At 39.4% G+C, this 14,263-nt stretch overlaps 1 pseudogene; it reads left to right on the forward strand.

The window, feature by feature from the left end:
- The first annotated feature begins 5,702 nt into the window (after positions 1 to 5,702).
- On the forward strand, positions 5,703 to 8,026 carry LOC100976305 (arginine-fifty homeobox-like; annotated as a pseudogene).
- The last annotated feature ends 6,237 nt before the right edge of the window (positions 8,027 to 14,263 follow it).

Here is a 14,263-nt window from a genome sequence, read left to right on the forward strand (position 1 = left end):
CCTCTCATTATTTTTCTATTCAAAATTAGTTGAAACTAGGAATAACTATCTAAAGTTTGTTTTTTTGTTTTTGTTTTTGTTTTTGAGATGGAGTTTTACTCTTGTCGCCCAGGGTGGAGTGCAATGAGGCGATCTCGGCTCACTGCAACTGCCACCTCCCAGGTTCAAGTGATCCTCCTGCCTCAACCTCCCAAGTAGCTGGGATTACAGGCATCCGCTATCATGCCTGGCTAATTTTTTGTATTTTTAGTAGAGATGGGGTTTTGCCATGTTGGGCAGGCTGGTCTCGAACTCCTGACCTCAGGTGATCTGCCCGCCTCAGCCTCCCAAAATGCTGGGATTACAGGTGTGAGCCACAGCACCAGGCCAACCATCTAAAGTTTTTAGTCATTCTATGCTATGCCTTCAACTGTTGATATTTTTGTTTTTTTTTTTTTTCCATAGCACGTTTGTTTGTTTGTTTCCATAGCATGTTTGTTTGTTTGTTTTTTCCATAGCATGTTTGTTCTGGGATACATGTGCAGAACCTGCAGGTTCATTACATAGGTATACATGTGCCATAGTGGTTTGCTGCACCTATCAACCCATCATCTAGGTTTTAAGCTCTGCATGCATTAGGTATTTGTGTTAATGCTCTCCCTCCCCTGTCCCCTACCCCCGGACAGGCCCTGGTGTCTGATGTTCCCCTCCCTGTGTCCATGTGTTCTCATTGTTCAGCTTCCACTTATGAGTGAGAACATGCAGTGTTTGCTTTTCTGTTCCTGTGTTAGTTTGCTGAGGATGATGGTTTCCAGCTTCATCCATGTCCTTACAAAGGACATGAACTCATTCTTTTTTATGGCTGCATAGTATTCCATGTATATATGTGCCACACTTTCTTTATGCAGTCTATCATTGATGGACATTTCGATTGGTTCCAAGTCTTTGCTATTGTAAATAGTGCTGCAGTAAACATACGTGTGCATGTGTCTTTATAATAGAATGATTTATAATCCTTTGGGTATATACCCAGTAATGGGATGGCTGGGTCAAATGGTATTTCTGGTTCTAGATCCTTGAGGAATTGCCACACTGTCTTCCACAATGGTTGAACTAATTTACACTCCCACCAACAGTGTAAAAGCGTTCCTATTTCTCTGCATCCTCGCCAGCATCTGTTGTTTCCAGACTTTTTAATGATCGCCATTCTAACTGGAGTGAGATGGTATCTCATTGTGGTTTTGATTTGCATTTCTCTAATGACCAGTGACAATGTGCTTTTTTTCATGTTTCTTGGCCGCATAAAAGTAAACAGTTTTTTAACTTTAATTTAATTTTTTTTTTTTTTTTTGACATGGAGTCTTGCTCTGTCACCCAGGCTGGAGTGCAGTGGCATGATCTGGGCTCACTGCAAGCTCCGCCTCCTGGGTTCACGCCATTCTCTTGCCTCAGCCTCCTGAGTAGCTGGGACTACAGGCGCCTGCAACCATGCCTGGTTAATTTTTTGTATTTTTAGTAGAGACGGAGTTTCACCATGTTAGCCAGGATGGTCTCAATCTCCTGACCCCGTGATCCGCCTGCCTCGGCCTCCCAAAGTGCTGGGATTACAGGCATGAGCCACCGCGCCTGGCTATTTTTTTACTTTCTAATAATAGTCATTCTGACTGATGTTAGATGGTATTTCATTGTGGTTTTGATTTGCATTTCTCTAATGATCAGTGATGTGGGGCTTTTTTTCATATACTTGCTGGCCACATGTATGTCTTTTTTAGAAAAGTGTCTGTTCATGTCCTTTGCCTACTTTTTAATGGAGTTTTTTGTTTTTTTCTTGTAAATTTGTTTAAGTTCTTTATAGATGTTGGATATTAGACGTTTGTCAGATGCATAGATTGCAAAAGTTTTCTCCCATTCTGTATGTTGTCTTGTTTATTAAACAGTTTTATATCCGTGGAGTATATGAAGGAACTGAGCAATGAGCTTTAGATACATGACTTTATCAGCTTTGTAAGATGCTGAATATAAAGAAATGATTTTTAGTATGTAAATAGAAGAAATGGATGATGAAGAAAAGCAAGCTATTTAAATTCCACAATTGCCTACTATTTAAAAGGCACTAGCTTGGTGGTACACGGTACTTACAAAATTGTATAAGTCATGGATCTGACTTGATTGTCTCCTAGGGGAGATGCCATCCACACCACAAATTATTAACACACAGTAGATATGCCACAGAAGAGTGACAAAAATTTGACTCCTCATTCCAAAGTCAAAAGATTACAAGATCTCATTTGGGGGCAGGAATCAAGAAAAAATTCTGGGAAGAGCTTTCATTTGAGATGTTCAGGCCATGATATAGACATTTTAGCATAAGGAATAAGTCATAGGTAGCATGAAGCAGGGAATTAGGGAATGCCCAGGGAATGCTGAGGAGGACCTTTTGGTTTGCCCAGAGAATTGTGCTCCTAGAAGGCAGAGATCAAGACAGAAAAGTAAGTTGTAATCACTTTTGAAGGACTTTGGATTCCATAGGATTTGAATTTGGACAAAATAGTACAGGAAGTTGTTGAAAGTTTTTGGGAAAAGCCTATCAGAGTGAGAAAAATTATTCCAGAAACAATATCCATTCTGTAGCACAGTTGAGAGAGCTCAGAGGTGGGGAAAGTCAGAAGCTGTTATCACAGTAACTCTAGTTGAAAGATAATGAGAGTCTAAATTGGGCTAGTGGCAGTGGAAAATGAAAAAAACCACAAAGGTTTTATACAAGGAGAACCTATAGGACTTGACAACTCGTTGTGGAATAAGAGAGATTGAGGAATTTTAAAAAGTGGATTTCAAACTTGGGTGGATAAAAAATGGTGGTACCAACAATAGTGACATAAAAAATGAGAAAGTGGGGCTCTTTTGGTGGGTTTGGTTAGGTATCTTTGGAATTTGGGTGCTCCAATAACATCTAAAAACTTATAAAAACTTATAAAGAGTAGTTGAGGGGAGATATACTGAGGGGGTTGAGAATCTGTTGAAGCACAACAGAGTGTGAGTCCCCTCCAGAAAGAATTTTGGGTTCTATTTAAGAAATATTGAATGAGTTCCTAATAGTGCCAGGGACTGTGCCGGGCATAGTAAGGAAAACAAATATACAAAACAGATCCCTTAAAAAGTTCAGCATCTAGTAAGTTTCTCATTCTGCTTCTATCACTTATTTGCTGTATAACCTAGGGAAATTAACAGTTCGGGATTGTTCATTTTGCTTCTATTCTGGGAATATTGCCGTGTACACGCTTAACCACTTAGGTGGTGGTGATAGATTTGCCAGGTGTAAAATTTTTTAGCATCATGGGGGAGCTCATGGGAAATGTTATTATGAACAGTCATAAGGGCTAGTGGAGGCAAGGAATTAGGTGATAGCCAAAATCCCAGTCAGAGTGGAGGAGCACAACACATGGGAAACATTTAGAGAAGTCTCTGAGGTTAGAACCAAAGCCAAAGCCTTCCACTAGTGCGTCACTTTCCGACAGTGCAAGCCAGCAGTGGCCTTGAAGCACCCCCATGCTGAGCTTAAGCACTGGATCCAGAAGCCAGAGGAATAACATAGACATTTCTAAAAAGGAACCCTGTATAGTAGAGGACAGTAGAGAAGTGTGAAAATTGCAGGTATCTTCACACTGTGCTGGTGTTTAGTCATTCAATTGATACTTATTGAGTACTTACTGTGTGCTCAGGGCTACTTTCTGAGTGTACAATAGTGAGCAAAGCAGACATGTTCCTGCCTCAGTTTATTTGCATTGTGATAAAGGAACACCTGAGGCTAATTTATTGAAGAAGCATGATGCCAGCATCTGCTTCCTGTAAGGACCTCAAACTGCTTCTACTCATGGTGGAAGGCAAAGGGGAGCCCATGTGTCGTATGATAAAAGACGGAGAAAGAGCGGGGAGAGAAGGTGTCAGGCTCTTTTTTAACAATCAAATCTCCTGGTAACTAACAGACTGAGAACACACTCATTACCATGAGGACAGCACAAGGCTTTTCATGAAAGATCAGCCTCCATGACCCAAACACCTCCCACTAGGGCTCACCTTCAACACTGGGGCTCAAAATTTCAACATGAGATTTGGAGGCAACAAATATTCAAACTATATTGGTCCCTGATTCATGAAGTTTGTAGGCTAGTGAGGAAGACCGCTATTAATCAAATTTTTACTTGACTGTAATAGGTGCTATGAAAAAGAAGGATACAGTTCAGCGAGAACCTCTAAAAGGAGGGTTTTCATTTAGATTGAAGTATCCAAAGAGCTGCTCCAAGTGAATTATGTTTGAGCAAACAGGGGATGGAGGTGGCCTTCAACAAAGTCCTTTATTGAAGTGAGAGATGAGGGGTGGACCGCCAGACAGATCTATTCCTATTCCTGGTCACTAGAGCATCCAATTATAGAATCCTGAAGGAATAAAATATCAAAAGGTCCAAAAACACCAAAGGTGAACCCAGAGACCTAAATACAGAGAGAACAGGAAATTATTCAAAGTCTAGTCATGCTTATTACAGAGGCTCTAGCGCATAGTGGTAAAAACCAGAGTCTGGTATCAAACCAAAACTGAAGTCTGGCATTAAACCCCATGTGACTTGGACAAATTAGTAACTCTGTGTAAGCCTCAGTTTCCCCCTCTGTAAGGTAGAAATAATAAGAGTCACATGCCCCTGTGACTGTTAAGAGAATTAAATAAAATAATTCATCAAACTTATAGCACAATTTCTTACACTATCCTTTAATAAATGTTAGGTGTTATCATCATCTTGGATAAGGATTTTTTACTGAGGTATACAGTGATCCAGATATCATAAAATTCACTCTTTTAAAATGTGCAGTTTGGTGCATTCAGTACATTCACAAAGTTGTACAACCATCACTATCTAATTCCAGAACATTTTTATCAGCTCAAAAATAAGCCTCATATCCATTAGACACTTCCCTTCCCCTTTCCCTCCATCCCCTGGCAAACACTAACCTACTTTCTGTCTCTATGGATTTGTCTATTTCAGACATGTCATATAAGTGCAATCATATAATATATGGCCTTTTGTGTCTACTGAGCATAGTGTTTTCAAGGTTCATTCCTGTTGTATCATGTATTCATACTTCTTTCCTTTTTATGGCTGAATGATATTCCATTGTATAGATATAATGTATACATTATTAGTATACAAGTTTTTGTGTGAACATATGTTTCCAATTCTCTTGGGTATATATCCAGAAGTGGAATTGCAGGATTGAATGGTAACTGTTTAACTTTAGGGGGAAGTGCCAAACTGTTTCCCAAAGCCGTTGCATCATTTTACATTCCCACAAGCAAAGCACGAGTATCCCAATTTTTCCACACCCTCATCAACACTTGTTATTGTCTGTCTTTTTTATTTTAGCTATCCTGGTGAGTATGAAGTGGTATCTGGTTGTGGGTTTGATTTGCATTTCCCTAGTGACTAATGATATTTATTGAGCATCTTTTTCTTGTGCTTATTGGCCATTTATCTACCTTCTTAGAAGAAATGTCTATCCACACATTTGCCCATTGTTTAATTGGGTTATTTGTTCTTTTATTGTTGAGTTGGATACGGATGTTATTTAAAAATTTTTGGACACACTAAGGAAACTGCATTTCCAGAGAGAGACAAACCATGCAGGACTGAAAATGGTTAGTCTAAGGGGATTCATGACAGATTTCAAAAACCATGATGAACAGAATGGCCCCAGAGAATTTCCAGCCAGACCCTTTCATCAACAGGAATGATTCCAACATGAAGGTGATACCACCACAGGATCCAGCTAGTCCCAGTTTCAGTCTGTCATCCAAGCTGGAGTACAGTAGCATGGTCTCCACTCACTGCAGCCTCAACCTCCCAGGTTCAAGTGATCTTCCCACCTCAGCCTCCCGAGTAGCTGGGACTACAACAATATGGAGAAGGCATCAAGAACGTACTTCATTCACCCACCAACAGTATGAAGAGCTAGAAGCTCTGTTTAGCCAGACTATGTTCCCAGATAGAAATCTTCAGGAGAAACTAGCTTTGCAACTCAACCTACTGGAGTCAACAGGTAAAGGCTTGGTTCAGGAACTGGCAATTCAGATTGAAGCAGCAGCAGCAGCAGCAGCAGCAATCAAACCAGATCCTTTCATCCAAGAAGAATGTGCCCACCTCCCCTAGAACATCCCCAAGTCCTTATGCTTTTTCTCCTGTGGTTTCAGATTTCTACAGCTCCCTTTCTCCTCAGCCCTTAGACCCTTCCAATTCGGCCTGGAACTCCACCTTCACTGAGAGTCCCACAGGTGACTTCCAAATGCAAGATACTCAATGGGAGAGGCTGGTGGCCTCAGTTCCTGCTTTGTACTCTGATGCCTGTGACATATCCCAAATCATAGAACTGTACAATCTTCCTGATGAGAATGAGATATCCAGCTCTTCTTTCCACTGTCTGTATCAGTATCTCTCACCCACAAGGTACCAGGTAGGAGGACAGGGTTCCTCTCTGAGCACCTTTGCTGGTCCAGCTGTAGGCCTATCTCCCACACAAACCTGGCCCAGTATGACAAGCCAAAGCTTTGAAGCCTACAGTCTAACAGACAGCCTGGAATTCCAGAAGACCTCCAATATGGTAGACTTTGGATTTCTCTGACCAGAGTACTAATAAATATGGACCATTTAGAAAAGAGGTCTTCTTGCCTCTTGTACATGACTTTTTTTTCCTTTGTCTCATTTTAACGCAAACATCTGGGGCTGTGTCTCTGATTTCCATGGAAATGTTGCAAAAAGATTTTTCCAAGTAGAGCTGGGCACTATGCAATCAGCCCCACAATTCTTCCTGAGAAGCCTTCCTAGTCCCTTACATGGCCAATGAGACTCCAAAATTCCCTTCCCAAAATTATCCTGGATTTTCTAAAAGTAGAACAGTGGTTTTGGGAGTTATCCACTTTATTTTTAAAAAACTAGGTCTCTCTCTGTCACCCAGGCTGGAATGCAGTGGAACAATCATGGCTCACCAGAGCCTTGACCTCCTGGGCTCAGGTGATTCTCCCACCTCAGCCTCCTGAGTAGCTGGGACTACAGGTGCCTGCCACCACACTCGACTAATTTTTTGTTTTTTTGTTTGTTTGTTTTTTGAGACAGAGTTTCACACTGTCACCCGGGCTGGAGTGCAGTGGCGGGATCTCGGCTCACTGCAACCTCCACCTCCCAAGGTTCAGGCGATTCTCCTGCCTCAGCCCCCTGAGCGGCTGGGATTACAGGTGCATGACACCATGCCCGGCTAATTTTTGTGTTTTTGGTGGAGACAGGGTTTCACCGTGTTGCCCAGGCTGGTCTCGAACTCCTGACCTCCAGTGATCCACCCACCTTGACCTCCCAGGGTGTGGGATTGCAGGCGTGAGCCACCCAGCCCGGCCAATTTTTGTATTTTTTGTAGAGGCAAAGTTTTGCCATGTTGCCCAGGCTGGTCTCGAACTCCTGGACTTAACGTCATCCACCTGCCTCAGCCTCCCAAAGTGCTAGGAATACAGGAGTGAACCATCGCACCCAGCTGGGTTATCCAGTTTAAAAGAAATTTTTTTTCAAGGAAACCAGAGAAGCCATCATCCACTTTTCTGTCTGTATCATTCCGATTTTAGTATATGTGTTGCGGAAGTGAGTATACACTATCATCCACTTTTCATGATAGAAAGTTATAAACTTACATTTTGTTTCCAATTTTTAGGTTTTTTTTTGTTTGTTTGTTTGTTTTGAGACAGCACTCTGCCTCCAGGCGGGAGTGTGCAGTGGCACCATCTTGGCTCACTGCAGCCTCTGCCTCCTGGTCTCTAACAATCCTCCCACCTCAGCCTTCTAAGTGGCTGGGACTACAGATGAGCGCCACCATGCCTGGCTAATTTTCGTATTTTTAGTTGAGAAGGGGTTTCGCCATGTTGCCCCAGCTGAATTTGGGATTTTTTTAAAGGGGACTTTCAGTCCAAATTTGAGGGGAAATTACTATCACCACTAGTTTGAATATAGTACAATGAAAAAAATATATATATAGTACAATGGTCCAGACATAATAAGAGGTGTAAAAACTAGCACAGGAAGAAATAAAAACAGATTTTTGAAGGTGAGATGATAAACTCACAAAATTAACAAAATAAATAGTCAACTTTTAGAATGACATTTTAGCACATTTTCCAGCCACATGATCAATCTACAAAATTAATATCATTTCTGAACACCAGTAATAAACATAAGGTAAGTACCTCTCAATAAAAAATAGAAAAGTACCTAGGAATTCACAAAGAAAATTAATACCTCTGTGGAGAAAACTTCAAAACTTAAAAAAAGACATAGAAAATGTTTTGAATATGCTGGGCGCAGTGGCTCACACCTGTGGTCCTGGCACTTTGGGAGCCCAAGGCAGGTGGATCATGGGGTCGGAGACCAAGACCATCCTGGCCAGAATGGTGAAGCCCTGTCTCTACTAAAAATACCAAATAAATTAGCTGGGAGTGGTGGCACATGCCTGTGGTCCCAGCTACTCGGGAGGCTGAGGCAGGAGAATCGCAAGGATTGAAATTATGCAGTGTGTTCTCCAAACACGATGGAATGAAACTAGAAATCAATAGTGGAAGAAAATTTGGGAAATTCACACATATGTGGATATTAAACAACACATTCCTAAATAACCAATGGTTAAAGGGGAAATCACAGTCTGAGCAACATGGCAAAACCCTGACTCTGCAGAAAATGGAAAATTAGCTGGGCATGGCAGCCAGAGCCCATGCTCCCAGCTACTCAAGAAGCTGAGGTGAGAGGATCTATCCCCTGAGCCACAGAGGTCGAGGCTGCAGTGAGCAGTAACTGTGCCACTGCACTCCAGTTTGAGCAACACAGTGATACCATCTCAATAAATAAATAAATAAAAGAAATCATAAGTAAAATTGGAAAACACTTCTAACTGAAAAAAAATAAAAACAGAGCACAACAAACCAAAACATGGGATGAAGCTAAATCAATGCTTAGAAGGAAATTTATAGCTTCAAATACTTATATATTTTTTTAAAAGGGTCTCAGATCAATAAGTTTTATACAGGAAAGAAGCTGGCATAGTTTTATTAATATTTGTCAAATTAAACTTTAAGGCAAAACTTTTTATTGAGATAGAGCCTTGCTCTGTCACCCAGGCTGGAGTGCAGTAGTGCAATCTTGACTCACTGCAACCTTCGCCTCCAGTGTTCAAACAATTCTCCTGCCTTAACCTCCCAGGTGGCTGGGACTACAGGTGTGAGCCACCATGCCTGGCTAGTTTTTGTATTTTTAGTAGAGACGGGGTTTTGCCATGTTGCTCAGGCTGGCCTCAAACTCCTGAGCTCAAGTGATCCTCCCACCTCAGCCTCCCAAAGGGCTGAGATTGCAGGTGTGAGCCACCTTGCCTGGCCAAAACAGTTTTTTAGAAATAAAGTATATTAGACAACAAGAAAAGGAACAATTAACCTGAAATATATGATAACTCCAAACCTGTATATACTTAACAACATATACCCAAAATATATGAGGCAAATTTTAACAAAAATTGAAGTTCTTAAGAAAACTTCACCAATACATAGTCATAATGTGGTATATTCATACAACACACTCAATAATTGATCATAACAGTCCAAAGAAAGCAGAAAGAAGGAAAGCCTAGAGCAGAAATAAATGAAATAGAGAATAGAAAAGCAATAAAGAAAAAAATTATGAAATCAAAAGCTGGTTCTTTGAAAAGATCAACAAAATGGCAAACATTTAGCTAGATTGCCCACCACTCCAAAAGACTCAAATTACTAGAATCAGAAACAAAAGTCAAGATTTTATTACCAATCTTATAGAAATAAAAATTATTAGAAAGAAATAATATGAATAATTGAATGCAAACAAGTTAGATAACTTAAATGAAATGGACAAATTCCTAGGAAGACACAGAATACCAAATCCAACTCCACAAGAAATAGATGTTGTGAATAGAGCTTGCTATGGTATGAATGTGTCCCCCACAGCTCATGCATTGGGAACTTAATCCCCAGAGCAACAGCACTGAAAGGTGGGACCTTTAAGAGGTACTAGGCAGAGCCCTCATGAATGGATTAATGCCATTATTGTGGGAGTGGGTTAGTTATCTAAGAAGTAGGTTCCCGATAAAAGGATGAGTTCAGCCCTCTTCTTCTCCAAACCTTTATCCCCATCCCCACCCGTCCCTCTCTCTCTCTCTTTCTTTCTCTCTCTCTCTCTCTTCCCTCCTCCTCTCCCTTCCTTCTGCCATGGGAGGATGAAATATTAAGGCCCTGGCCAGATGTGGCCCCTCCGTCTTCCATCTGAGGCTGGAAGACTTCCCGGCCTTCAGAACTGTAAGAAATAAATCTCTCTTCTTTAAAAAAAAAAAAAAAAATTGTTCACTCCCACTGATCCTAGAAGAAATCAGCTCTCCAAGAAGTAGTAGATCATTGTTACTTGCTATCCACCTTAGCAAATAGCAGATGCCTCAGAATTGGGAGGCATGGAGGTTCTTTCATGGCTAGAAAGAGCACTATAAACATGTTCTCCCTACTGTCATCTCCCCTTCTCCAAACCCTGGTCCTCTTCCTTCCTCATGTTGAAAACTCTATCTAGCCCCCTCTTTCTCACCTCTGAGCAGTCATGTGTCAGTCTCATGGTGCCATCTTGAGACATTTAAGTATATAGGTAGAGTCCCAAGGAACAGGAAACTAGTGCCAGAGTTGTTTGTTTGGCCAACGACCTTTTACAAATACAGAGCCTGGTAGATGGCAAAAATAAGTACAAACACCTTCCCTTCTCTGATCTCTTATACTCAACTCTGAACCTTGTCATTACTGAGGCTGGCAGAGAGGCACCATGAGGGGGAAATCCCAGAACTAGTGGCGGAAAAGGAATTCTTACCCTGTCAGAAACTCTGTGGCTTTTAAGCAAGTTACTTTCCTTCTCCAAATTCAGTTTTCTCCCCTTGCAAAGTAAGGGTAATAACACATGTTCTGCCTGTCTTGCAAGATTTTTGTGAAGATAAAATGTGCTAAGGTATGTAAAAGGGCCTTGTAAAATGCTATATAAATGAAAGTACTATTACCCAGGACTAAGAACTCAACTTGTGTATAGCATCACAGTTGTAGTTGAATAAGCTCCAGGATATTAAATATCTTTATACATAACTTCTGGGTAACTTGTGCAATATATAGTTTATATATGGAGTGCAATTTTTCACTTGGGGTATTGTTTTACTGTGTAAGTCCTAGTTATTTACAAAGGCTTTATGTGAAAATGAGCTAACACGTTCAAATTCCCCACATTCAATTTATTCACACATAGACATGTTAAATAAGAACTTCTTATTTTTCTGCTCAGATATTTCATCAAACTAAAATAAATGTTTAATATTATGTATTTTAGGTGTTTCAATATCTGGACTAAAATTGTTGTATAATTTATTCTGAGCACTTATATAGTGCCAAGTAGTATGTTAAACATTATGTCATATAATCCTTACCTCATCCAAATGAGAGTGTCATCATTATTCCCACCATTTCTGAGAGGAGAAAACTGAGACTAAACAAAATCACATCACCACCTGGTAAGAGACTAAGCTAGGAATGGAAATATAGTCTCCTTGACCTCAGATCTCGCCCTCTTAAACTCCATGTTTGTAATATGCCAAGGAGAAAAAGAACACTGAAGAACTGGAGGGTGATTCTTCTGTGTGCATTTGGACTATTTATTTCCACATTTCATTATAGGATTACCTTGGTCAGAACCCACAAAAGAAAACAAACAAAACAATTGGAGAAGACAATTAATATATGAACAGGGTTGATTGCCATTTGAGATTTAGTTAAGAAATACAAAGAATTTACTGAGAGTAAGAATTGTTAAACAAAGATATAAATTATTAAAGGAAGTTACAATATCTACTTTTCTGAAGAGTGCTAAGCAGAGTAAATCTCATCTTTTATAGCCTCTGCTAAATTCAATTAGGAAACTAGAGTCAAAGAAGTGAATGACAAGTTAAATTATAGCCAACATTAGAATAGTATAGCATATGAATGTTTATAAATAAAAAAAATACTAAGGAGAAAAAAGGGAAAAACTAAAAATCCTGTAAATGCCAGTAATGTTACTAAGAAAAAAAGAACAAAAAAGACATTTTAAAAGTCACTAAAATTAAAAATAACTGAGGTTACCCAACATTTTTTATACCTCTAGATACAGCATACAAATAAATCAATGAATTTTTAAAACCACACCACACACACATAGACACACACACACACACACACACACACACACCAAATTTTAATCAGGTTATATAAAAAGCACCATGGGTATTTGTTTTGTATAATGGTATGCATTAATGTTAATAAAGGAATTAAATATGTACCTTATATGATAAATATGCATATAAATAATTTTAAATAGTTTTCAGCAGTAAGGGTAGATATTTGTTGTAAAACAATAAAATCAATTCAAACTAAGTTCTATAAATATGCTTAGTGTCACACTCACCCTACACACACTACAGTAACTCCTGCATATTGGACCTCTTACATCTTTTATAGTGTTGATTTTGTTCTTTTTATTTTATCTTATCATCTTGCCAATTACAAACTTACTGTTTTTAAATTATCCACTTGGGTACGTGTACACCATGAAATACTATGCAGCCATAAAAAGGAACAAGATCATGTCCTTTCCAGGGACATGGATGGAGCTGGAAGCCATTATCCTCAGCAAATGGACGCATTAGCAGAAAACCAAACAGCGCATGTTCTCACTGTAAGTGGGAGCTGAACGACGAGAGCACGTGGACACATTGGGGGAAACAACACACACTGGAGCCTGTTGGGGGTGGGGGAGGGAGAGCATCAGAAAGAATAGCTAATGGATGCTGAAGTTAATACCCAGGTGATGGGAGGTTCTGTGTAGCAAACCACCACAGCACATGTTTACCTATGTAACAAAACTGCACGTACTGCACATGTACCCTGGAACTTAAAATTTGAAGGGAGGAAAAAAAGGAAACAGCACATTGAAAAATCTTTAAAACATTAAAAAAATAAGTTATCCACTTGGTTCAGCCCTTTAAAAGAGAGGAAATGAACTTACTTTTATAAAGTAAAAGTTAAAATATTTATTGCTTCCAAATCACCAGTTTAAAATAAAAACAGGCAGTGGGGATATTTTTTAATCAAATGCTTTGTTCTATTTATTTTACCTGTTTCATGTTCAATGCTGGATGCAACATAGATTCTAATATTCCAAGTTACAAGTGAACAATGAGTATAGAACTGAACCTCTAATGAGCTACGTAATTCTTTTCCCAGAATGTTAGACTACCGGTTTGCCCAGCAAGCCATAAAGAAGATTTTTCCGAAATCTTTCCAATTCAATACTTTCTTTGTATCAATTGTAGTTTCTTATTTCCATTCCAGTTGGAGAATTAAGTTTGAAAGACTGTCCAGAGTATTCTTTCTCAAAGTGTGATATGCTATCTTGTTTGATGAATGTCAGGAGCATATTAAACATAATCACACAGTAATGCATTTACTGTGGAAGCAGTTGAATCATTTAAATAGTTCCAACAAACCAACTGCCTCTGTGAATAAGAACTGATTCTATCAGCACTTCAAACAGGCCTAGACCTACTTGGCATACAAAAATGCAGGTAACTCATGACTAATTATCAATAGGTAGGAAACATCTTCACAGATGGTGGTTTTCACTGTACTAAAACATGAACTTTGGGACACATACACACACACACACACACACACACCTTAAGGATTTGAATCAGGGATAAATCCATTCTAAAATTTTCCAGTTTATTGACCCTTCCAGATATACTTAGGTGTAGAAAGAAAAGTCTAATGCTAAATTTTGCATGTACATAGCCTTCCCAAATACATTTTAGTAAAATAAAATTGACACTAATGAAAGCACCGATTTCAAATGTAGTAATTGGAGATAGAAAAAAAATAAGGCATAAATTATCTTAAGAAAATAGTTAAGTTACCTATGTTTTCTCCACAATTTGGTTTACTCTTCATTTGGGGAGATGGGAGAGTGTGCTACATCAAAAGTATTCATTAAGCACATGTTCTCACATGAACTCCTAAAACAAGAATTTAAGTGCCTTTCAGTGGGAAAATATTAGCCTCATTGTTCATTTCCCTTCCTTATCCAAGACATACCTCATAGGTATTATAGTTCCGGGTTTCTAATTTGCTTGTTTG

Source organism: Pan paniscus, chromosome 4 (genome assembly GCF_029289425.2).
Source record: "Pan paniscus chromosome 4, NHGRI_mPanPan1-v2.0_pri, whole genome shotgun sequence".
Lineage (NCBI taxonomy): Eukaryota > Metazoa > Chordata > Mammalia > Primates > Hominidae > Pan > Pan paniscus.